Here is a 24,652-nt window from a genome sequence, read left to right as displayed (position 1 = left end):
AGAACATTATAGACATCAAGCAATGCATTTCACCCTCCCTCATTGAGTAACGGCTCTAGACTCCAAAAAACATTATGGAAGTTCTGGCAAAATATGCAACCCACTTTTGCAACTGCAAAATACTTTGACGTGTAGAAAGAGGCACAGAGTACAGAGCAGGAAACAACAACTTGGCAGACAGGGCGTATGACCTGGTTCACAGTCACAAAAGTATTTATCACATAATAGCCACATAATTATGGGCAGATCCACACCACACGCATAAAACTCCTTTGGCCTGCATTGAAAGAACATGACTTTCCCCAAATAATTCTTAGGAACTATAGTTTTCTCCTCACAGAGCTACAGTTTCCAGCACCCTTAAGAGGGTGTTTTTAAAAACAACAATTGAGCAGTATATAAATTTTATGAAATAAAATAAAAGCAAGTTTTACAGTTCCCAGGATTCTTTGGGAGAAGTTCCGTCCTTTAAATGAGTTTGATGTGCTTTAAATGTATTGGTGAGGGTTTCGAAATACAGGCTTCCTTCTCTTGTCATCCTCAAGGTAAAAGACCCCTGGACAGTTAGGTCCAGTCAAAGGTGACTATGGGGTTGTGGCGCTCATCTCACTTTCAGACTAAGAGAACCGGCGTTTCTCCACAGTCAGTTTTCTGGGTCATGTGGCCAGCATGACGAAACCGCTTCTGGCACAACGGAACACTGTGAGGGAAACCAGAGTGCATGGAAATGCCATTTACCTTCCTGCCCTAGCGGTACCTGTTTATCTACTTGCACTGGTGTGCTTCTGAACTGCTAAGTTGGCAGGAGCTGGGACAGAGCAACAGGAGCTCACCCCGTCGCACGGATTCGAACCATCAATCTTCTGATCGATAAGCCCAAGAGGCTCAGTGGTTAACTTTAGAACCCCTAAACAGCCTCGGTCCAGTATACCTGAAGGAGCATCTCCACCCCCATCGTTCTGCCCGGACGCTGAGGTCCAGTGCCGAGGGCCTTCTGGCGGTTCCCTCCCTGCGAGAAGCCAAGTTACAGGGAACCAGGCAGAGGGCCTTCTCGGTAGTGGCACGCCCTCCCATCAAATGTCAAAGAGATAAACAACTACCTGACATTTAGAAGACATCTGAAGGCAAGTTTTTAATGTGGGACATTTTAATGTAGTTTTAATCTTTGTTGGAAGCTGCCCAGAGTGGCTGGGGAAACCCAGCCAGATGGGCAGGATACAAATAATAAATTACTATTACTATTACTGTTTAGACCATAGTGCCACGTGCATTACCTTCAGCAGGACCAGAGGCAGGGAGGAGGCGCGGACAAAGACGAGAAAGAGCTTCTCCCCTTTATTCCCTTCACCCTCCCCCCAATGGTGGCAGTGACAGCAAAGGAAGAGGACAGCAAAGGCAGTGACAGCCTCCTGGGCACACTCAGTCCTCAGTGTGACGACAGATGAGTGGAAATATAATATAGGAAGAAAAATCAGCTACTGAGTTACCACACTGCCAGCACTATCTTTTTTAAAAAAACATATTTTGCTCAGCCTAACTTCAAAAAGGAAGGAGTTTCTGGGCCATTTATAAAGATCTGATTCCCAAACTTCCTGAGTAAGCACAGTACTGGAAACGGTGTCCCATTTGGATTTAAAGTTACTTCCTGTCTGTTCTTCTAGCCCTAATAAAGCAGAAATCTATTTTTGACAACACTTTGTTGACAGCTTCATCATGGTTGTATCAAGTCTGAGCGTGGTCTGATTTCTTAAATTGCTAACAAAACAACAGCAAACCTGAACTGGAAGCAACCAACCTGCAGTTATTCCCCTGACTGACTAGATTACTGCACGAGTCAAAAGAGGTTTTTTCCACTGGCTGACTAGAACATATGCCTAGATAAATACTGAACAGCTCAAGGTAATTGCCGCAGTAACTAACATGTTTTCACTACACTGCTCATTTAAGGATCGTGTAACCACAACTGATGATCACATGAGCCAATATGCAACTACTTTACTGTCTAAATAGCTTAATATTTTTATTGGAAAATGTTTGAAATTACAAGGCACTGAAACAAAGTGCTTGGTTCGAGGAAATGCAGTTGCATGCATGAGAGATCTGGGCAGGCAACAAGGATAAAGGTAAAGGGACCCCTGACCATTGGGTCCAGTTGTGACTGACTCTGGGGTTGCGGCGCTCATCTCGCTTTATTGGCCGAGGGAGCCGGCGTACAGCTTCCGGATCATGTGGCCAGCTTGACTAAGCCGCTTCTGGCAAACCAGAGCAGTGCACGGAAATGCCATTTACCTTCCTGCCAGAGTGGTACCTATTTATCTACTTGCACTTTGACGTGCTTTTAAACTGCTAGGTTGGCAGGAGCAGGGACCGAACAACAGGAGCTCACCCCGTCACGGGGATTCGAACTGCCGACCTTCTGATCTGCAAGTCCGAGGCTCTGTGGTTTAACCCACAGCGCCACCCGCATCCCAGGATAGCTTGTTGCAATAGTGTGTCCCTGTTTTCATCGGAGAAATGTTGGAGGGTATGTTCACCCCCTTTCACTTGGTGTCCATGATGAGATCATAATAAGCTTTCTGGACAACAGGTTCTGAAGGCAAGGAAGAGGTCATTTCTGGATTCTGGGGAAATGAACAAGAACTATAAGGGTTAATAAGCCACCACACCTGAAAACGTCTTCGCTGTAAACCAGGGAACAAGTTGCTCTTGTAAACATCCTATGCTAACTGTCACTTTGATTGTTCTTGAGAACTTTTTTAACATACATGGCTCACAGAGTTTATAAATTATTATCTTCCCTATTTACACTGCTGCTAGTAGATAAACTCTTTGAAAATAAATGGAAGGGAAGCGGTGGTGGTATTTATTGTGGCTGGCATAAGATAAACACTGAAAAATGCTATAAAGAGGAGAGCCTTTGGCTTTATGTAACAGTCACACTGCTGTTTATATAAATGCCCAAAAAGGAGAGAAGGGAAGCAGTTGTTTCCTGCATGTAACGTCATTTTGTCATCTGCCCAACCATTTTATAAAACGATTGGAAACCTTTATTCGGTTTCCCTGGTTGGGGGGGAACGCTGAAACAAAATTCTTAGGGTGTTTTGTGAGACACATTCCCTCACTACAGTGGTACCTCAGGTTACATATGCTTCAGGTTACATACGCTTCAGGTTACAGACTCCGCTAACCCATAAATAGTGCTTCAGGTTAAGAACTTTGCTTCAGGATGAGAACAGAAATCGTGCTCCAGCAGCGCGGCGGCAGCAGGAGGCCCCACTGCTAAAGTGGTGCTTCAAGTTAAGAACAGTTTCAGGTTAAGAACGGACCTTCGGAATGAATTAAGTACTTAACCTGGGGTACCACAATATTTGATTTGATTTCTGCTTCTGACAAATCCACAGCCGTGAGCCTGTGAACAGGTGAACGAAAGGCTTGTCTTCATGGTTTTCCCCCTCCTGAAACCATATTGCAGCCAGCCTTTCCTCACACTGCTCCGGTGAAAGGAATTTGTGACAGCACAGTGTTTATATTTTTATAGACAGCAGAAACAATAATGGTCACGATAAAAAGGCAAGACGCAGCAACAACATACCCTCCAACATCTCTCCGTTGAAAATAGAGACGTTTTAGTCCATACTCTCCAACATTACTCCGATGAAAACTGGGACGTCCTAAGGAAAAGTGGGACATTCCAGGATCAAATCAGAAACTGAGACGGCGTCTGTAAATTTGGAAAATAGGGATACTTGGAGGGTCTGCAAAAAACAGCTATTGGAAAATGTGATAAAAGACTGAGGACAAAAAGTGGGTGCTCCCAGATATTAACAATGTAAATAATAATAATAATAATAATAATAATAATAATAATAATAATATCCCCACTCATCTGGCTGGGGTTCTCCAGCCACTCTGTGTGGTTCCCAACAGAATATTAAAAACACGATAAAACATCAAACATTAAAAACTTCCCTGAACAGGGCTGCCTTCAGATGTGTCATGAAGGCCTCATTGGTGTCCACTGGGTTCCTTCAGATATTTTTTATTCTTGAGATGAGGCAACCTGCTACAGCTGCATGAGCCCACAGAAGAAAGGCAGCATGGTATAAGGAGGCAAAGGCATCTATCGATCAATCAATCAATCAATCAATCATTCTCTGATGCTTTCAGTCAAGGCCACCCTTGGGCAGAGTAAGACAGCCACAGGTTCCCCATCCCTGAATTAAACCAAAGTCTCACTTGACTTAACCAGAAACAATATCCTTCCTTCCCTCCCCCCCCTCCCCCGAGTGACACACAGACAGATGGCAACTGGATGCAACAATATGGTGCCTTCTCTGTAATCTTATATGAGAAGCGACTGCTTCTTGTTGCTCAGTTCAAAGGCCATCCCTGAACTCAGATGGCTTTCAAAGAGGATTAGACAAATTTGTGGAGGATAAGTCCATCAGTGGCTACTCACCTTGATGACCACGGTCAGAGGCAATATGCTTCTGAGTACCAGTTGCTTAAAACCGAAGGAGAAGAAAGTGCCATTCCCACAGACATCTGGTTGGCCACTGCAAGGATACAGAACTAGATGGGCCACTGTCCTGATTTATATTTTCTATACATTTAATGCCATTTTTTAAAAATGCCTGTGTTTCTGTGTTCCTGAGAACGTTTTAAATTAAGGTATACATTGGTGTGATTTTTTCCCCTTTTAGATTGAATAAACCACTCACGGTGATCATATTTTCCAGTTTTCAGGCCTCTCCATTTGCTTTTAAGCTCTCGCTTGCCAGAAAAGTAGGTGGAGCAGGAATTTGCCAAAATAAGCCTTGATTAATTTAACTGTGGGGCATGGCTAATGCTTCGAAACTCTGGAATTTTTGAGTGGAAAGAAACAAACTTCCGTGTGAACGCCTTATATTTGGACGGGAGTCACAGCTCACACTTTGAGTCCATTTTTCATTTTGCAGTAGGCAAAAGTAGAGGCTGCATTCCTTTACCCATAGCTGTCAACTTTTCCCTTTTCTTGAGAGGAATCCTATTCGGAATAAGGGAATTTCCCTTAAAAAAAGGGAAACGTTGACAGCTATGCCTTTACCAGCTCTTCCGTTCAGCTCATCAGAACAGAGAATTAACACCCAAGCCCTCATTTCTTTCAGTAGCTTTGCACTAGATCTTAATCTAACCAACAGGGTAGTTATGTAGAAAGATCATCATAGGGAAAGCATGGGAATATGTCTGAGGAGCATTGAGAACAGCCCTGCTGCAGCAGATCAATGTTTGCTGAACTAAGCCTGGGAATTGGAACTGGCGGCTAGCAAGAGATGTGCAAATGTCAGACTGTGGTACATTTTATAGAAGCTCTTCTGAAACGGCATAGTGCTTTTCCAAAGAAACAAGCCAGCTTCCCAATAATAGACTAAACAGGGAAAAGGACAAATGGAAGATGGCGGGAAGAGATGTGATTCCTTTTTATTTTCAGAAAGGTTATAGTAAGTCAACAGGAACAATAAATGCAAATTTTTGGGAAGGATGAGATTCACGTCCATTTCTGTTTCTTTAGAGACTGTCAACATGGGGGGGCAGCAATGCAGCTAATCATTCGAGTCTAAACTGTATAAGGTTTTATAATAATAATAAATTTTATCTTCAACAAGAAGAGGTAGAAATGAATTACTTGGCCACAGTACCTTTGGGTCGGGTATGTGTATTTTCTAGAGGCAGCTGATCTTGAACCTGAATCAAACTGAATCAAAGGAAGCAAATTGTTCCTTTCCATTATCAAAATGTTTCTGTTCCCAGCGAGAGGCACTTGTGTGATTTTTCGCCTCAAAATAACATGGCCATCCATAACTGAGTCCTATGCACCTTGATGGGGAAGAGGAGCTGGGAGGAGGAGATTGGAAGCAGCAGCTTCCATTTTAGAATTAACCATGGTTTGTTGTTACATATGACAAGGATAACCATGGTTAGTTTGAATGAGCCATGGTCAGAAACAATGGCTCCTCCCTGGCTTGTTTCAATAAACCATAGGAAGTAGCCAAATGACCACTCCTTCTCCCTACCTCACATCAGCTTTAATACATGCCTGGGATAATAACAGGTATGAGTGAGGGACACTTTCTGAAATAATTTTGGTTCACAAGACTAGAGCTATTAAGAATCACCACCACAGCATTTTAAGTAGCATCCCATGGACTGCACTGAATACAGTATCCCTCATAAGCAATGGAATGGTGAGCGCATTTTTTTCTAATTCCGTGTAAACCATACAACACGATCCTGCTAAGTAGATTAGAGGTTTGATGTATTGGACTCCATGTCATTTGCCTTTAATATTCAGTCATTATTGCTCTTTGAAAAGCAAAGAATTACCTCTCTGTGCGCTAATGCTGGTTTTATCTGGGATTAAGACCTATTTTAAGATTAGATTTGGTTTAATTGCACTGAACCAAAACATAGTCTTGGACACAGGGAACTGAAACTTCTGATTAAACGCCTGTCTGGGATGCTCACAAAGCAAAAGTAAACTTAACAGGCTGTGTGGAGATGGCCGGTGATGATTGCAGGAAAAATGTCCCTTTTTTGCAACTGATTGGATTAAAGAGGATGCTGCGATATTTATCACAAGTTCTGAGACACAGAAGCACCCATCACAGTCAGAGAGAGCCAAAGTCTGCATACACACCCTACACAATTAAAACACCTTCCCCACCCACAGAAGTTCTAGGAACTGTGGTTTAGCCACTGCTTTTTTTCTGGGGGGAACGCAGGGGTACGCATACCCCTAAACATTTTGTGAATCTTAAGCTTGGCCTCATTGAGGGGCAGTATTTCAATATGAGTAGGGAAATGAGAGTACCCCTAAACTTTTTTTTAGGAAAAAAGCAGAGTTTAGCCATTACAGAGCTACAATTCCCAGCACCCTTATCAAACTATAGCTTTCAGGATTCTTTGTGGGGATTACTTTAAATGTATAGTATGTATGCAGCCTACATCAGTGGCGTAGTGTGGGTTGTCAGCACCCGGGGCAAGGCAAGTAATTTGCGCCCCCTAACCCATGGATTTGCGCCCCCTAACCCGTGGATTTGCGCCCCCTAACCCATGGATTTGCCCTAACCCCAGATGTTGTGCCCGGTGCGGCTGGCTCCCCCCGCACCCCCCACGCTACGCCACTGGCCTACATGCCTGCCTTTTCAACAGCCTACCTAACTCCGTATCTTTGTTTCCTTGTAATTCATGGCTGTGAACTTCATTGCCTCCTTCTCACTGGGCTCCTTCAGTTGTAGCGGGCAGCTGTGGGAAGGAAGCTTCTTCTTCTTCTTCTTTGGTGATCACTTGTAGCCAAGTAAGATTGTCTTCCGTGAACACAGTCTTAACAGTGAGTCCATAAGTGACTGTGGAGGCCAATTCTGGATCCACACATCCTTCCACAGTGTGGACATAGGTTTCTCGGTGAGGGTTTGCCAAGTGTGCCTTCCTCTTAGCACATTTCTCTCTTTCGTCCTGAGTTCGAGCATCCTCAAAACCCATGACACCTTTGGTAAACTGGCCAGTGTTTCCCAGTTGTCAGTGTTTATACTACATTTTTTTAGATTTGCCTTGAGAGAGTCTTTAAAACTCTTTTGTTGACCACCAGCAATACGCTTTCCATTTTAAAATTCGGAATAGAGTAGTTGCTTTGGAAGGCGATAATCAGCCATCCGAACAACATGACCAGTCCAACCAAGTTGATGTTGAAGAATCATTGCTTCAACACTGGTGATCTTTGCTTCTTCCAGTACACTGGCATTAGTTCGCCTGTCTTCCCAAGTGATGTGTAAAATTCTTCGTAGACACTCTGAGAAAGAAGCACATCTGCCAGGAACAGGTGGGATGCTGGGACAGAGCCAGCCTCCCAACACCAACATTGCCAGTATGTTATCTACCTCTGTCTTTGCTTAATGAAATATTTATAGTGTGCACTTTCATAAAACTACAGCAAGACAGTGTGCAGCATACAAAATCACAGTAAGGTTAATCAAACCATCTGTAAAAGTATCAGTAAATACTGGTTGATTAAAAAAAAATTCACATTGCAAAGTCCTGTCTGAATAACCCAGTTTGTAGGAGTTATAGTTCTGTATATCTCATAGTAAATGACTTTCCCCTCAGTTTCTGTAACGAATTTTGTAAATATACAAAAAAAACCCCAACAACAATCAGTTCTATAATTTTGGTGGGGTTTTTTACACCGCAACCCATGTCTTTGTTGAGTAGCACAACATTGCAAATCTGCAGGAATGCCAGACAGTGCCAAGCGAATCCAGACACTCAAAAACAGTTTGTTGGCATCTAAAGAAAACCATTCTAAGATACTGTCAGAACCTAAAGCTGTTTGATTGCTTTCTGGAAAAAGGTGGGGCAGCTTATATCCCAGCTAACCAAACCGCAGGGTGAGACATGGAGAGCAAATGTTTACCTGGAAGGTATGCATAATATGCGCTAAGTAGTCATAAGAGATCCAGAATACTGAGTAATATATACTGAGTGTGAATTAAGTTTTGCAGAGGAGGACTCATTCAGTAATGCAGAATGCTTGACAAGTCTTGACCTGTGTCTTGTTCTGTATTCTTTCAGATAGTACTAGCTTAAAACCAATTATTTTCCACAACATTTTATTGTATTTCTTCTAAGAAAGAATATAAACCAAATGAAATCCAAAGCATTGCCATTAATGAAAACTGATGTCCATAAAATTAGCCATCATATAAACTTACATACAGAAAAGAGGTCCTTCTGGAAAGATCTGTGTTGACTTGAAAAACACTGATTATTGAGATTATAATATCTCAATAAATGTGTGTCCATCATCAGACACATCGTACTTGTTCAGACAATCTGCCCATCAAATCAAAATTAGGTAGAATTAAAATTAAACAGTAGAATATTCAGGCAGAAAAGAAACTGCACTGGGAACAGGAAGAAGATCTTTCATCTGCTAAAATAAGGGAAATAGGGCAATTTGATGAAAAACATGTTTTCAGACAGTCAGACATTACACACAGAGGGCTTGCCTTCCAAAATAAGCTGAGCTGTCAACATCTGATGCTCTTGAGATAAGGGAGGACTTATTTGCCCTCATGCCTAGGAAATGAAGGGAGGCAATAGATGTAGCCATTGTACTCTGAGTGAAGGAGACACACTGTGTTGTTAGGTGAGATGATAAACAGTCCCATTTTAGCAGAGGGAATGAGAAAAGGATTTAGAGCACAGTGGTGTGTTTATATGACCAAACTTTCTCCAGAGGCTCTCTTTAGTTAGATTTTCTCACGACCTATTCTCCCTGTGTCTCACGACCTTTCCCCACAAATGGCAGCCATTTTAGAGGCAATCTGTGTAGACTTCCAGCTGCAGGTGACATGCACTGAGACAGCTGCAGGACTGCACATGTCACACACACACACACACACACACACAGAATTCAAACAATAGTTTGATTTTTGGTGTGCTACAGTGATCCCTTTCACCCCAACCCACAGCTGAATGAAAGCCATCTCTCATTGTATGATCCTAAAGGTAAAGGATCCCTGGATGGTTAAGTCCAGTCAAAGGTGACTATAGGGTTGTGGCACTCATCTTGCTTTCAGGCTAAGGGAGGTGGCGCTGTGGTCTAAACCACTGAGCCTCATGGGCTTGCCAATCGGAAGGTCAGCAGTTTGAATCCCCGCGACGGGGTGAGCTCCCGTTGCTCTGTCCCAGCTCCTGACAACCTAGCAATTTGAAAGCACACCAGTGCAAGTAGATAAATAGTTACCGCTGCGGCAGAAAGGTAAACAGCATTTCCATGCGCTCTGGTTTCCGTGATGGTGTCCCGTTGCACCAGAAATTGTTCAGTCATGCTGGCCACATGACCAGAAAATCTGTCTGTGGACAAACGCCGGCTCCCTCAGCCTGAAAGCAAGATGAGTGCCGCAACCCCATAGTCGCCTTTGACTGGACTTAACCGTCCAGAGGTCCTTTACCTTATACCATTACATAGTGTAGAATTGTGTGGCAAGTCATATAAAGGAGGCATTGACTGGATATGACAGGCCTATGTGATTAGGCTCCACGTGCCCGATTCAGGTATTTACAGATCCTCCAAGTGTCCCTATTTTCCAGGACAATCCAGGACGTACAGAAGCCATCCCGGTTTCTGATTGATCCTGGAATATTCCACTTTTCCTTAGGACGTCTGTATTTTCATTGGAGAAATGTTGGAGGGTATGGAGTTATGTGACCCCCCCCCCAAGTCAAGGAGATAAGTACCGTAACTACAGTGGTACCTTGGGTTACAGACGCTTCAGGTTACAGACTCCGCTAAGCTGGAAGTAGTACCTTGGGTTAAGAACTTTGCTTCAGGATGAGAACAGAAATCGCGCGGCGGCAGCAGCGGGAGGCCCCATTAGCTAAAGTGGTACCTCAGGTTAAGAACAGTTTCAGGTTAAGAACAGAACTCCAGAACGAATTAAGTTCTTAACCCAAGGTACCACTGTATACAACTTTTGGAAGACATCTGAAGGCAACTCTGTATAGGGAAGTTTTTTTTAATGTTTAATTATTTATTATGTTTTTTATATATGTTGCAAGCTGTCCAGAGTAGCTGGGACAATACATTCAGATGGTTGGGGTTGGAAGAAGAAGAAGAAGAAGAAGAAGAAGAAGAAGAAGAAGAAGAAGAAGAAGACAACATCCCTATTTTCATCAGAGAAATGTTAGAATTTACATACATACGACACCCATAAAAGCATGGGACCTGCTTCCAGAACCTCACTGGCAAGGCCAATTGTAGGAGCCTTCTGAGAGGTAGGAAGACAAATGAGTATGAAAGACCTGCTCACTTGGCTTCACCCATGTGATTCTGGTATTCACACGTGTCAGATGGTATTTCTCCATATGGAGCATCCATCTAAGTCACTGCCGCTCTCTAGAGTTCTGACTCAGCAAACTTTACAATCTAAGCACTTAAAAGTATGCCTGGAATTTATATCAGTGCCCTATGCAAGACATGCCTATGACTATCGTGACTAGGGAGGAAAGTTACAGAAATAATGCTTGTATCAGGGGGACATATCCAGCTGAACAGGACATGAGGGAAGTGAACATACAACTTTACTAATGGAAAAGGCATCTCTAAAGGCCCTCTTAAGAGTCTTTTCTCTTTTCAATTCATAATATGTTTAAGGTGGAAATTGATTTCCCATTAATGACAGCAGCAAAACATTACTGATTCGGCCGGATCAGCAATGTAAATATGCTTTAAAAGATACACATAATTTAAAAGAACATGACCTCCAAACCATTTACTACTGTACTTTAACAAGGCAAGGGCACTGTCTCAGGAGTCTTAGATTAATGACAAGCCATGTCTCTATTTTAGAAGAAAGACGTGTGTTGGTTTCCGAATTTGCTCATCCCCTCTCGAATAGACATTTCTGCGTTAACAGCACAGCATTTATATGACTTCTGAGAACACCCGGGTTGCTTTGATGGCCACAGGTAATGCATCAATAGATCAGAAAGACAGAAATGGGAAAAGGAAGGGAAATAGATCTGCTCTTTTCTGTGATAACTTAATGTAGTCTTCAACTATGTAGGCACACAGGGACATTGATTTCCATCTAATTCTAGAGAGGAGCAAAAGACAGGAAGAAGAGTCAGGTTGCCTCCAGATTGTTTTTTTATTGTGGGCGTAGTCTGCAATATAATCTTGACACAATAATAGTGCATTAGTAGTGGATTTGTTATACTTCAGTTTGTTCTGTTATGCTTCCCAAATGCTGTCCGGAGGGGCTATAGTGCAACAAAAGCAGAACAAAAATAAACCACCAGAACACTTGTGGTATAAAATGTTGTGGGATTTGATCAGGAGGTTGTGGGATATGCATTGGTTAGAAATGAAGCAGTGTGGCTTCTGAAGCGTAAGTGGGTTCCCACGAGGCAAAACACAGTGATAACAGCAAGAACCTCTATTGAACTAACAGAACTGGACCACAGGGGCAAAGCAACAGCTTATATACATTTCTGAAGGCCTGGGCCACTCCCACTCCCAACGTGATTGGCTGTCTAAACTTCCAAGCTGCGAATCATGACTCAGAGCTTAAGGGCCAATGGCAGAGGCTCAAATCCTGAACTGTTCTGTGATTGGAAATCATGCATAGAATCAGAACACAAGGGCTCAGAATCCTTAGTCCAGACACAAGCTCAGGCAAACACAGACCACTGAATACATAATAGCTTCCTGGATAGCTCATTTGGTTGGTGTGTGATGCTGATAATGCCAAGGTTGCAACATGTTTGATCCCCTTATGAGACAGTTGCATATTCCTGCATTGCAAGGGGTTGGACTGGATGATCCTCAGGGTCCCTTCCAACTCTACCATTGTATGATTCTATGACCAACCCAAAAGAGAGAACAGCAAGGGCCTCAAAGTTGTCCACCAAGAGTTAGCACCTGGAGAGCAGAGAGGCCTTCAAACCATCCTCTAGATTCAGTGGTGATTATGTGGAGGCTTACAATTTGGACAAGAAAATTGGCTTCCAGGTGGAAAAATCTAAACTAGAAACAGAAGTGCTAGAACCTAAAACTAAGATCATGTCAAAAATGTATAACTTGCTGCTGAAATGGAATACACAGGATGAAACGGTTAAGTCAGCTATGATTAAATGGGCACAAGATGTTGGACATAACATTATGTTTGCTGACTGGGAACAGTTGTGGACCACCGGTATGAAATTTACGGCATGTAATGCCTTAAGAGAGAATATTATGAAAATGATATATAGGTGGTACATGACACCAGTCAAGCTTGCAAAAATATACCATTTGCCTGATAATAAATGTTGGAAATGTAAGGAGGTTGAAGGTACATTCTTTCACCTTTGGTGGACGTGCCCAAAGATTAAGGCTTTCTGGGAAATGATTTATAATGAAATGAAAAAGGTATTTAAGTATACCTTCTTGAAGAAACCAGAGGCTTTTCTCTTGGGCATAGTCGGCCATTTGATGCCAAAGAAGGACAGAACTTTCTTTATGTATGCTACAACGGCAGCAAGAATACTTATAGCAAAGCACTGGAAGACGCAAGATCTACCCACTCTGGAAGAATGGCAGATGAAGTTGATTGACTGTATGGGACTGGCAGAAATGACCGGCAGAATCCGCGACCAGGGAGAAGAGTCGGCAGAAGAAGATTGGAAGAAATTTAAGGACTATTTACAGAAATACTGCAAAATTAATGAACTCTGAAAGATGCTGGATTGAACTTATGTGGTCTCTAGCTGTTATGATAAAAATAACTGGGATTAATATTGTTTAAGTCATAAAATTTAAAAAGTTGATTGGAAAATAAGGTGTTAGTTAAAAGGAATGTTAAGAGATTAGGATTTGCTGGATTAACAATTTGAACTAGAAAACAAGAAGGGGAGGTATGAGGAAGTCAAAGAAACATGTTATTGAAAAACTGTTATTGAAATTGATTTGTTTTTAATATTTTTCTTTTTCTTTTTGTGTTTGTATAAAATTGGAAAATTCAATAAATATTTATTTAAAAAAAATAGATTCAGTGGTGATTATGATTTATAAACGGTGAATAAGAATTGCATCAAAAACAAGAAAATGTGAACCAGTAACTTTTGTGTGCTTACATGTTAAGGTCCCTCTAATGAAAGATGGTGGTGCTTGCATAATCGAATTGTTTTGTTTATTTAATCCATTCAGTCTAAGGAAGGGCAACAACCATTTAAAAGTGAATTCACTACCACCACCTGTTATTGCCTTAGAGATGCTAAAACATACAAGATAAGTAGAAAATAAGTTGCCTGTATCCAAAGCATTATGGTGATCTACTGCATTGGGTATGACAGCTTAAGCTGATGGACCTGTTTGCGGAACATTCACCCCTGATTCCTTTGCACTAAGTTTGCCGGGAGGTCAGATTACACTGGCTACTTATTGAGCACGCATTCTTATTTGTTCATGGAGAGATTATATGATGTGTCAAGCAAGTATCATCCCACTCCCTCCAGTGAATTTCACATTCCCTGTCATAAAAAGTGTGGGGTTTTTTGTGGGGAGGGGAAGGGGAAATTAGTTTGTTGAGCAATAGCACCAAATCCACTCTAAGCGCACAACCTGAACGTGCCAGTACAGTGGTACCTTGGGTTACATATGCTTCAGGTTACATATACTTCAGGTTACAGACTCCGCTAACCCAGAAATAGTGCTTCAGGTTAAGAACTTTGCTTCAGGATGAGAACAGAAATTGTGCTCCGGCGGCGCGGCGGCAGAAGGAGGCCTCATTAGCTAAAGTGGTGCTTCAGGTTAAGAACATTTCAGGTTAAGCACGGACCTCCAGAATTAAGTACTTAACCCGAGGTACCACTGAATGTGCCCTTGGAGTAAATAATGAATCCTCTTCAGGTATTCCTCTCATCGCAAAGGACCTTTCATACGGGACATTTGAACCAATAGGAAACTCCAGCTCGCTTCTGATACACGTATCGGGGATTGAATATTATGGAGCTGAAACGCCACTTCAACTCCATCCTCCAAAATATTAAAATATGGGATATATAAGCGGGGGGGGGTAGAGTGGGGGACAGGGGGAAAAGAACTAGAAAAATAAGATGTGAGGCCTGCTGGAGGTTTTCTTTTGAACAGCTCCACTTTCACCACCTGGGGGGCAAACAGGTGCCCACAGTAGATGGCCTCTAAGTGCTCTACTGATGGAGCAGCCTTCGCACAGCTGCGACTATCCTATCTGGCAGGAGTCTGCTTTTCAACTCATGATGCTGATGAAGCCACACACATTTTACCCAGCTGCTACTCCCCACAAAGGCTGCTCTGCGGAACAAAACACCACCAGCCTCTTTTCTCCCTTTCTTCCCCAAACCTTTCCCAGCTCGTAGGGGATTCTGTCCGCTGTGCCGTATAAAAGAGCTTGTTGTTCCAACCATTCCGTTCTCCCCCCGCCCTGTTTTCAGCCCAGCCGTAAATATTCTCTTTAGATTGTTCGCCATGCGCTTAACCCACATAAGCGAGTCACTTTCCCTCAGTCCCATTTGTTGTCAAAAGCAAGAAGAACAAAGCACTCGGCTTTTCTTTTGTCCAAATCATAACAATAACAATAATAATAATAATAAAAGATTCAGAATGGCGGTGGTGTTTTTTTATGTGTGTTTTTTAGCATTTACATGACAATACCTCTTAAGGAAATGGATATATTTGTATGTTATAATGTGCTCCGCTATTTAGAGCAATTTGCATGAAAGTATTCTTAGGGTCCTGAGCACAGAGCAAAGCTCATGTCTTTGATTCCAGGCTCGGCAACTAGAAGAAACTGTGGATACCTTTATTAAGTCTGATCTCTTTCTCTCTCTCATATACAGTGGTACCTCGGGTTACAGACGCTTCAGGTTACAGACGCTTCAGGTTACAGACTCCGCTAACCCAGAAATAGTACCTCGGGTTAAGAACTTTGCTTCTTTTTTTTTTTTTTATAATATTTTTATTTTTCCGTATAAACACAATACAACAAACATAAACATACAAAAACAAAAACAAAACAAAAAACATGTATCATTTCATATCCTAATTTCATATCCTATCTTCCCCGACTTCCTCATGCCTCCCCTTTCTGTATTCCAAATTCTTATCGATTGTTCAGCAAATCTTCCCTTGTTTTAATTTAAATTTAGACTATTCTTCCTAATTCTCCTTGTCTTAACCATTACTAATAGTAACCATTTACTTTCCAGTCCAGCATCATTCTAACTTTCATTAACTTTGTAATATTTCTTTAAATAGTCCTTGAATTTTTTCCATTCTTCTCGCGCTGCTTCTCTTCCCTGGTTTCGGATTCTGCTCGTCATTTCTGCCAAGCCCATATAGTCTATCACCTTCATCTGCCATTCTTCCAGTGTGGGTAGTTCTTGCGTCTTCCAGTACTTCGCAATGAGTATTCTAGCTGCTGTTGTAGCATACATAAAGAAAGTTATATCCGTCTTTAACACCCCTTGGCCGACAATACCCAAGAGAAAGGCCTCTGGTTTCTTGGGGAAAGTATATTTAAATACCTTTTTAAGTTCATTATAGATCATTTCCCAGAATGCCTTAATCTTCGGGCAAGTCCACCAAAGATGAAAAAATGTACCTTCAGTTTCTTTACATTTCCAACATTTATTGTCAGGCAAATGGTAAATCTTTGCAAGCTTGACTGGGGTTATGTACCACCTATATATCATTTTCATAATGTTTTCTCTTAAGGCATTACATGCCGTAAATTTCATCCCGGTGGTAAGAACTTTGCTTCAGGATGAGAACAGAAATCGCGCAGCAGCAGCAGCACGGCAGCAGTGGGAGGCCCCATTAGCTAAAGTGGTATCTCAGCTTAAGAACAGTTTCAGGTTAAGAACGGACCTCCAGAACGAATTAAGTTCTTAACCCGAGGTTAAGAAAGAAGGCTGATCGCCAAAGAATTGATGCTTTTGAATTATGGTGCTGGAGGAGACTCTTGAGAGTCCCATGGACTGCAAGAAGATCAAACCTATCCATTCTGAAGGAAATCAGCCCTGAGTGCTCAATGGAAGGACAGATCCTGAAGCTGAGGCTCCAATACTTTGGCCACCTCATGAGAAGAGAAGACTCCCTGGAAAAGACCCTGATGTTGGGAAAGATGGAGGGCACAAGGAGAAGGGGACGACAGAGGACAAGATGGTTGGATAGTGTTCTCGATGCTACCAGCATGAGTTTGACCAAACTGCAGGATGCAGTGGAAGACAGAAGTGCCTGGCGTGCTCTGGTCCATGGGGTCACGAAGAGTCGGACACGACTAAACGACTAAACAACAACAACAACAAAACCACTGTATAGATCAGGGCAGGCAAGGTTGTGGTCCTCCAGACTACAATTTCCATCATCCTTAAGTATTGGCCATGCTGACCAGGGCTAATGGGAATTGGAATCACAGGTTCCCCAACCCTGATATAGATAGATGGAAAGATAGATATTGATAGAATCTGGTGATGCCTTTTAATTTTAATCTTCATTTTGATGCCTTTATCTGGTGATATCTGTTAGTTTTCTTTGTACTTTTTATTAATCTGGTAGTGTCTTTTATTTTTTAATCTTTATTTTTGTGTGTGTTTCTTTTTACCTCATCACTTTTCTGCAAATCCATCCAACGCTATTGTCTCTCCACTAGCCAAGTAAGAATTCCCACCACCACCACCGCCACTGCTACATTGAACAGCATATAGAAATATTAGATTTCCACGCTCCACGGGCAAGTGACACGATTTGACACTGCTGTGTTGCCACTTACTTGGTGCCAACGTCCTTTGTAGTCCAAACATTTTCGGGGAGGGGAGAACAGTTATAATGTCACTCCAGGACCTGTCAGGATGGATCATGACAATGACTTGTTTTAACAAACGGGAACAAAAACATAAAACTCCTCAGTAGTGTTTTGTATTTTCCTGCCATTAGCGGCTACTTTGTGAATAATACATATCTGAACACCTGGGCTTTGCTGCCATGATTTAGTTATTTATAAGCAGCGGCTTTCATTACATTTTGAAGACATCTCCATTTATAACAATTGGAAATGACAAAGGATGACTGAACTATAGGAGCACATCCAAGGCTTCGGGTTGTAAACCGCTAGAGCTTTCTGAGCAGACAGGATATCCAGTAAATCTAATCTAGGGCAATGTTGGGAATCAGACATCTACCATGTACCTTTGAGGAATTGTGCCTTTTCTAAGGTTACCCAGCACACATAATTGGATCATGGCTTACTACGTTATGAGCTGCCTCGAGTTTAACGTCAAGTAATTTGCTGCATTACAATACAACCTGCGTTTGACCATTTTCTTTGCTTCTGATGCAGAATGTTGGTCTCGCATTCCCACTCAGGTTCTCTGTCTGTCGCCCAAATATATATAGCTTCACTTTTCACAAAGGCTTATGGTAGGCAGCAGTTAAAAGGATGGAGTCTCATAATGATGATGTCATACAGTTGACACCCAGATCAGCTGTCCCCCAAGAAGCCCAAACCTGCCACTCTGTTTGCTACCACCACCTCCCGCCCATCCTTCCAGCCATATCTCTTAAAATATCAGAAATTGTGGACCTCACTGGGAATCCTGTTTCCACTTTCTGAACCCTCAGTAAGCATTCTCATTCATTTCACAGCTTCTTCTCCATAACAGTGTGGGCTAGGAGCTTCCTCAGACAATAACAACAACAACAATGGAGCAATTGAAGGTCAAGCTAGATGTGAAATTAGACTCACAAAGATATGTTTGATGCTTAGGATTTTTTAATGCAAATAGCATCAGCTGAGGGAGACTGATAATGGGCATACCACTGGCCTGGATGGTAGATTTATTTTATCCCCTGTTGCAGCCTTGAAGAAGATTCCTTCAATGAAACTTGGTATTTGTGTTGGGAAGGGGGAATCACCCATTGGAGCCAATAGAATTTCCCCAAAAGCAAATACTAGCCTCAGAGGAAGGCTGTTATTCAAGACTGCAACAGGGAAGAGTTAAATTCTCCCTTCATGCCTGCTCTGATCACAGTGTGTGCCCCTGTCCTCATCACCAACCCCATGAATGCTATTTGCATTTTTCTAACTTGTGCATTAAAATAAAAGGCACTCAGAGATCTAGAGGTTTCTGTTTGCATCAGATAGCAAAACCCTCTCCCACCACTTCCCCACTGCATGGTAAAATTGCAGACATGCAAATTTGTAGCCTCCCTTCACTCATTCACAGACCACAAATTCTGGATCTGAAGGGCAAATCGCTGATTAGACATCTTACTGTGAACATCCCCTTACTACGAACCAAAAATCTAGATACATTCACCGTGGAGGAGGGAAAAAAATCTTGCACCCCCTCATGCACTGGCAAGTTCCCATCTGCGAATTTCTTGTTTGTTCTTCTTCAACAGTCTAAAGAGACGTATGTTTTAAAAATTAGCTCTGCGTCTTTGTAACAGAACAATTGCCTTCCTTTTCCAGCTTGTGAAGCACGATTTTCCTTTCTCACACTTGTTATCGACATGCTTGCCGAAAGATAAGAGACAGCCTTGGAACATCGGCAGTCTATTGATATGAAAGGGTCTGCCGTGGATTACAAAGTGAAGTTCGTACTCTGTAAACACACAGCCGCCGACAGATTGGCTCAGAAGACGTCCAGAGGGCAAGGAGGATATCAGGTCCATGGCAGCTGAGCAGCTGCTGTGCATTTATAAACTTTCTCCTGTAAGAATGCTGAGAATTTTCTGAAATCACCATAACGTATTATGTCTTTACAAGCAACCGGCCAGCTTCAAAAGCCACCCGCTGCTAGCCAAATCAATTTCATGAAAAGAAAGGAAAGCACCATACAAATGGCTCTTTATGAGAAAATTAGCACCGGCTATAACTCTAATATAATTTACTCCAGAATAATCCCATCGCCCTCAGTGAGATCATTCCACCAGTAGTGGCCTAAAGATCACAACTGATTCCCACACTCTTAACTGTATTATTATATACACACATTTGAGCTTGATATTGCACATCTGAACAATAAATATACCATGTAGCAGCATCCTAGATATGAGAAGCCCCTTTGAGTCCTAAGCAATTTCCCCCCTTGATTTCAGGAAACTGAACAGTTCAGTGGACAATTTGTGGAACATTTGGTACCTGGCACCTAGAATTCAGCATCCTAGAGTCAAAGTCTTAGAACTACAGAGAACTGAAAACTATCTGAGAGAATCTCTTCCCATATAAGCCCCACGTATTCCTGTAGGGGACGCGGGTGGCTCTGTGGTCTAAACCACTAAGCCTCTTGGGCTTGTCGATCAGAAGATCAGCGGTTCGAATCCCCACAACATGGTGAGCTCCCGTTGCTCTGTCCCAGCTCCTGCCACCCTAGCAGTTTGAAAGCATGCCAGTGCGAGTAGATAAATAGATACTGCTGTGGCAGGAAGGTAAATGCCATTTCCGTGCGGTCTGGTTTCCGTAACGGTGTCCCGTTGCACCAGAAGCAGTTTAGTCATGCTGGCCAGATGATCCTGAAAGCTGTTTGTGGACAAATGCTGGCTCCCTTGGCCTGAAAGCGAGATGAGCGCTGCAGCCCCATAGTTGCCTTTGACTGGACTTAACCATCCAGGGGTCCTTTACCTCTACCTTTTTTTTAACTGCTTGGGGAAAAAATCACTGAAGCCAGAGAGATACTCCTGGTGCGTGGAATTTCCGTGTTCTGCGTAGCTTCTAGCTCCTTCCCGTGACTAATAAAAGCAGAACCAGTTATGCAAAATGGGGGTGGGGGGGATATGTGCATAGACTATTTGTTTGCATAATTTATTCCAGTTAAATAATTTAATTCTTCTTGAATTCTTCTTGAACCTGAGTTTTCAGAATACTGAAAAAATACAGGCATCGGTAAAACTTCAAACAAATGAGTCTCACATGAACCACCTGTTGTTGAAGTGTCCCATTGGGGGATCAAATGATTTCCAACGTAACATATTTCCTACACATACATAACTAGCATGTTGGAGAGAAGGCTCTGAGCTAGATTTTGTTTGACATTCTGATTTTGTATGCCTGAAGTGGAAGCGTTTTATGTCAGGGAGCACTTGGATTTGTTACGGGTGAACTCCCCACAGCTTAATTTGGAGTTGGCTCAGTATTTATGAGCTTTATGAGCACAGCTTTGGGAAACGTTTATGGTTTCTAAATATTCCCTTGCTGCTCCTAACATGGACACATATGCACATGAACGCTGCCATGATAACATTCATGTTATCTGCTTGCCTCTGAACTCCTGTGACCCCTGTCTGTATCCACAAAATATTTGCAAGGAACAATGATGAACCCAGAGTAAATACTCATCAAACTAAAGGCTGCTTAGTTTGGTAGTTTGGTCATGTAAATTTGTGGCAATCAGTGAGAGCGTCACACTAAATAACTCTTCTAGATGCACCTACAAAAAGTCGGTGTTCCCACATTTCGTTCAGCTGGTGTACGGTCTTTTTACCTGTGTACACAACACTTGCGCTATACACTCTTACAGTTTTTCACATGTAATATTCAAGGCATGTACAGTCTGCATACTTCTGTCCACAATAGCTGAACCATGCAAATCAACAAGTGTTCACTCTTTCACACAAACACTTGTACAGTGTGTACCTGTGCCGGGTGCAACGCATGAACAAGCCTACAGTTGCACAGCAAACAACAATAGTTTCAATGAGACTATGGGGTTAATATTAAAGAACTCTGGTTATCCACCTTCAAAGAGGCTGACTTTGTCTCCTTCCCTTCTCAGTGTGGACTGTGCATGCACAGAATTCTATTTAACATTCTAAACCAGGGAAGAACTTCTGGGGGAAATGGCACTCATCTTGTAATAAAGTTGAGCATTATGAACTTTGCTTTTTGAAGGAATTTTCACTAGGGGAAAAAACTCAAAAGGAGCACTTTAAAATCACAAGATAGCGAATTTTTAACCTTTACATTAGACACACATTTAAATAGTAAATTATTTTAATTTTAAAAAACTTGGCATTTAAAATTTAGCTAAAAGATCTATAAGGCTGAAATATATAATTTTTAATACAAAATCCCATTCAGCATAAATTTTTGGAACAGCCTGACATCGTTTCCTGACTGGCTGAAAGGAAGTAGACAACAGCAGGCCTGGGATCGTAATAGGCTTTACCAAGCCCATTCAGAGCTATGTTTAGTTGTGCATTAACAGTCTGCACTCTCATATTTGTTTGCATGTCATTGATTTTTTTTTTTATGGGACCACAATGTTCAGCCTCCCCTCCTTTCTCCAGACTGCACACAAGAGTTTGAAAGCCTTGAATGGCATAGACACAGGTTTTGCTTAGAACAAGGTGGCAAACCATCAGTCACAGAGTTTGGAGGAAAATCTGAACAGCATCTAGAGCTGCATTTCCTTTCCCCCAAATGTAAACTGGAGCCAAACAGAATTAAAAGGGCATGGCTTGAGGGCGGAAGAGGATTTTGAGTTCCCTATGGGAGATTCTTGAAGACTGCGGGGGTGGGGCTCCCCCCCCCACTTTATATATTAAGAAATGTCGTGCTGTGTAAAACTGCATTATTCCCCCAGTGTTTCATCTACTTTTGAATCTGCTTCTTGCATCCCTTGACCAAATGGCCCCTGACTCACAAAATCTTTATGCCACAGTAAATTGGGCAGTGGTGTGACGGAGCCAACAATGTCCTCTGCTTGTGTTTAGTAAAACGGAGGCTCTTAAAAAAGGATTATTGCCCGGATAAAATTGGAAAGGCAACATCTGTGCTAAAAACAGTCCCTGAGCCATACCGATTCTCCTGGAAATGCATTAGGCAAACAAACCAAGAAGATACACAACTGCTTTTGTTAGGCCACTGCATAGACAATCAATCAATTCCATCCTGATCCTACACAGACGTTTTAATTACTGCCATAAATCATTATCTGAAGGTTACCAGACCTCAAAGACAGCAAAATCACCACTGAAGTTGTTTGGCTAAAGAAAATGGATCGAGGTGCTTCAGTTTAGAAAGTGACAGGGAGAACATTCTAGCAGAGCATTTTCTTTTTGCTGTCAAATAACATTTGGATTCCCGCCCGCCCCGCCCCCCGCCTTTAGAAAAAAAATTGGGATCATTTCTCCTTTGTTTTTATTACTTAATTAATTAACTAACTAACTAACCCACCAAATGTAAACAAACTGATCTGGGTACCAGACAAGTCTATGGTAGCGTGAACAAATACATTCATAAAACCATTCATAGTCTAGCACATGAGTAGGCAAACTAAGGCCCGGGGGCCAGATCCGGCCCAATCGCCTTCTAAATCCGGCCCGTGGACAGTCTGGGAATCAGTGTGTTTTTACATGAGTAGAATGTGTGCTTTTATTTAAAATGCATCTCTGGGTTATTTGTGGGCCATAGGAATTTGTTCATTTCCCCCTGCCAAATATAGTCCGGCCCCCCACAAGCTCTGAGGGACAGTAGACCGGCCCCCTGCTGAAAACGTTTGCTGACCCCTAGTCTAGCAAGTTGCCTTTCTGGGGAAGGCTTGGGCTGGTGAATGAAGTGATATGCAGACCTTTTAAGGATTTGACCAAATTGACAGGAAGACAGTGGATGTTTTGGAATATTCAGGCACAAAATGCAGACCCTGCTAGTGTCCCTATATTCCAGGGACAGTCCCGGATTTACAGAAGCCGTCCCAGTTTCTGATTTGATCCCAGAATGTCCCGCTTTTCCTTAGGACGTCCCTATTTTCATTGGAGAAGTGTTCGCTGGTATGGAATTATGTGACCCCTGAACCAAGGAGACAAGTAACTATACAACCTTTAGAAGACGTTTGAAGGCAGCCCTGTATAGGAAAGATTTTTAATGTTTAATGTTTTATTGTGTTCTACTATATGTTGGAAGCAGCCCAGAGTGGCTGGGGCCACCCATTCAGATGGACGGGGTATAAAGAATAAAATTATTATTGTTATTATTATGGAATAGGACGTCCCTATTTTCATTGGAGAAATGTCAGAGGGTATGAGCGATTAATTCTGCCACTTCCCTCCACTCCACCGTTGAACAATAAATCACCGTTGAAAGGGAAATTGAGGCTGGCTTATTAAAAGGTCTCCTTGATTTTAATGACTGCTTTTGTGCTAAAAGGTAAAGGTAAAGGACCGCCTGGACGGTTAAGTCCAATCAAAGGCGACTGTGGGGTTGCGGTGCTCATTTCGCTTCAGGCCGAGGGAGCCAGCGTTTGTCCACAGACAGCTCTCCAGGTCATGTGGCCAGCATGACTAAAGAGCAACGGAACACCATGACGGAAACCAGAGCAGCGCACAGAAACGCCATTTACCTTCCCGTTGCAGCGATACCTATTTATCTACTTGCACTGGTGTGCTTTTGAACTGCTAGGTTGGCAGGAGCTAGGACAGAGCAACAGGAGCTCACCCCGTTGTGGGGATTCGAACCGCCGACCTTCCGATCGGCAAGCCCAAGAGGCTCAGTGGTTTAAACCACAACACCACCCATGTCCCTTTACCTTTCTTTTGTGCTACACAGGCAGCGACACCTGAAAACCGCTGCCACTGCTGATTCCTGTTCAGGTGTCCCTTCCCCTTGTGCAGTACTTCTGTACCTGGTGCAGCTGCCGCAGGGAGTTTGGAGCAGCAAGCTTCTGAAGTCTGTGTGTTTATTATGCTACTCATGGTTCCGGCAAAGAACGCCCTTGCATGAGTTCTGCCTGCCGGGCTGTTAGCCAAACGGCGGCTCCTCTGAGCTCCCAAGGTGCCAGGCGGATCAGACAAGGTCACCTCAACCTGGGCAATGAAAGAGAGCTTGTTTCATTTCAGAGATACCTTTCAACACTGGAACGACTTGCCCCCATCCCCGCTTCCCCCACTTCCAGGCACTCTCATCAGCAACCTTGCACAGTGCAGCCAGCCAGCCTGCGTTCAGTCCCTTACTCTGAATCAAGCGAGCAAGCAGTGGGCTGCAGGCCAAAGTCCTTACGCATTAATTCTTCCACTTCCCTCCCCACTCCCTTCCTAGCGTAAAGCCATTTAAAGCTAGCATGTAAAAAAATTGTGTCAGGAGAGCTGGAAAGC

At 42.7% G+C, this 24,652-nt stretch overlaps 2 long non-coding RNA genes across 2 annotated transcripts in view; both read right to left on the bottom strand.

The window, feature by feature from the left end:
* The window catches only part of LOC310743691, a 28,479-nt gene extending 4,081 nt beyond the window's left edge, over nucleotides 1–24,398 (bottom strand). The window contains exons 1-2 of the long non-coding RNA XR_014539170.1: nucleotides 24,088–24,398; nucleotides 3,593–3,721 (exon numbers count right to left, since the gene is read on the bottom strand). This is a non-coding gene — a long non-coding RNA (uncharacterized lncRNA). The remainder of the gene's footprint in view (nucleotides 1–3,592; nucleotides 3,722–24,087) is intronic.
* LOC310743748 lies at nucleotides 8,727–17,974 on the bottom strand. Its single transcript, XR_014539211.1, has 3 exons — nucleotides 17,867–17,974; nucleotides 17,334–17,404; nucleotides 8,727–8,868 (listed from the first exon to the last, which is right to left on the bottom strand). It is a non-coding gene; the product is annotated as an uncharacterized lncRNA (long non-coding RNA).
* Nucleotides 24,399–24,652: the final 254 nt, after the last annotated feature.

The sequence above is a fragment of the Podarcis filfolensis genome, assembly GCF_964270895.1.
Source record: "Podarcis filfolensis genome assembly, chromosome: 1".
Classification (NCBI taxonomy): Eukaryota; Metazoa; Chordata; class Lepidosauria; order Squamata; family Lacertidae; genus Podarcis; species Podarcis filfolensis.
This window is presented reverse-complemented; position numbering and strand designations above follow the sequence as displayed.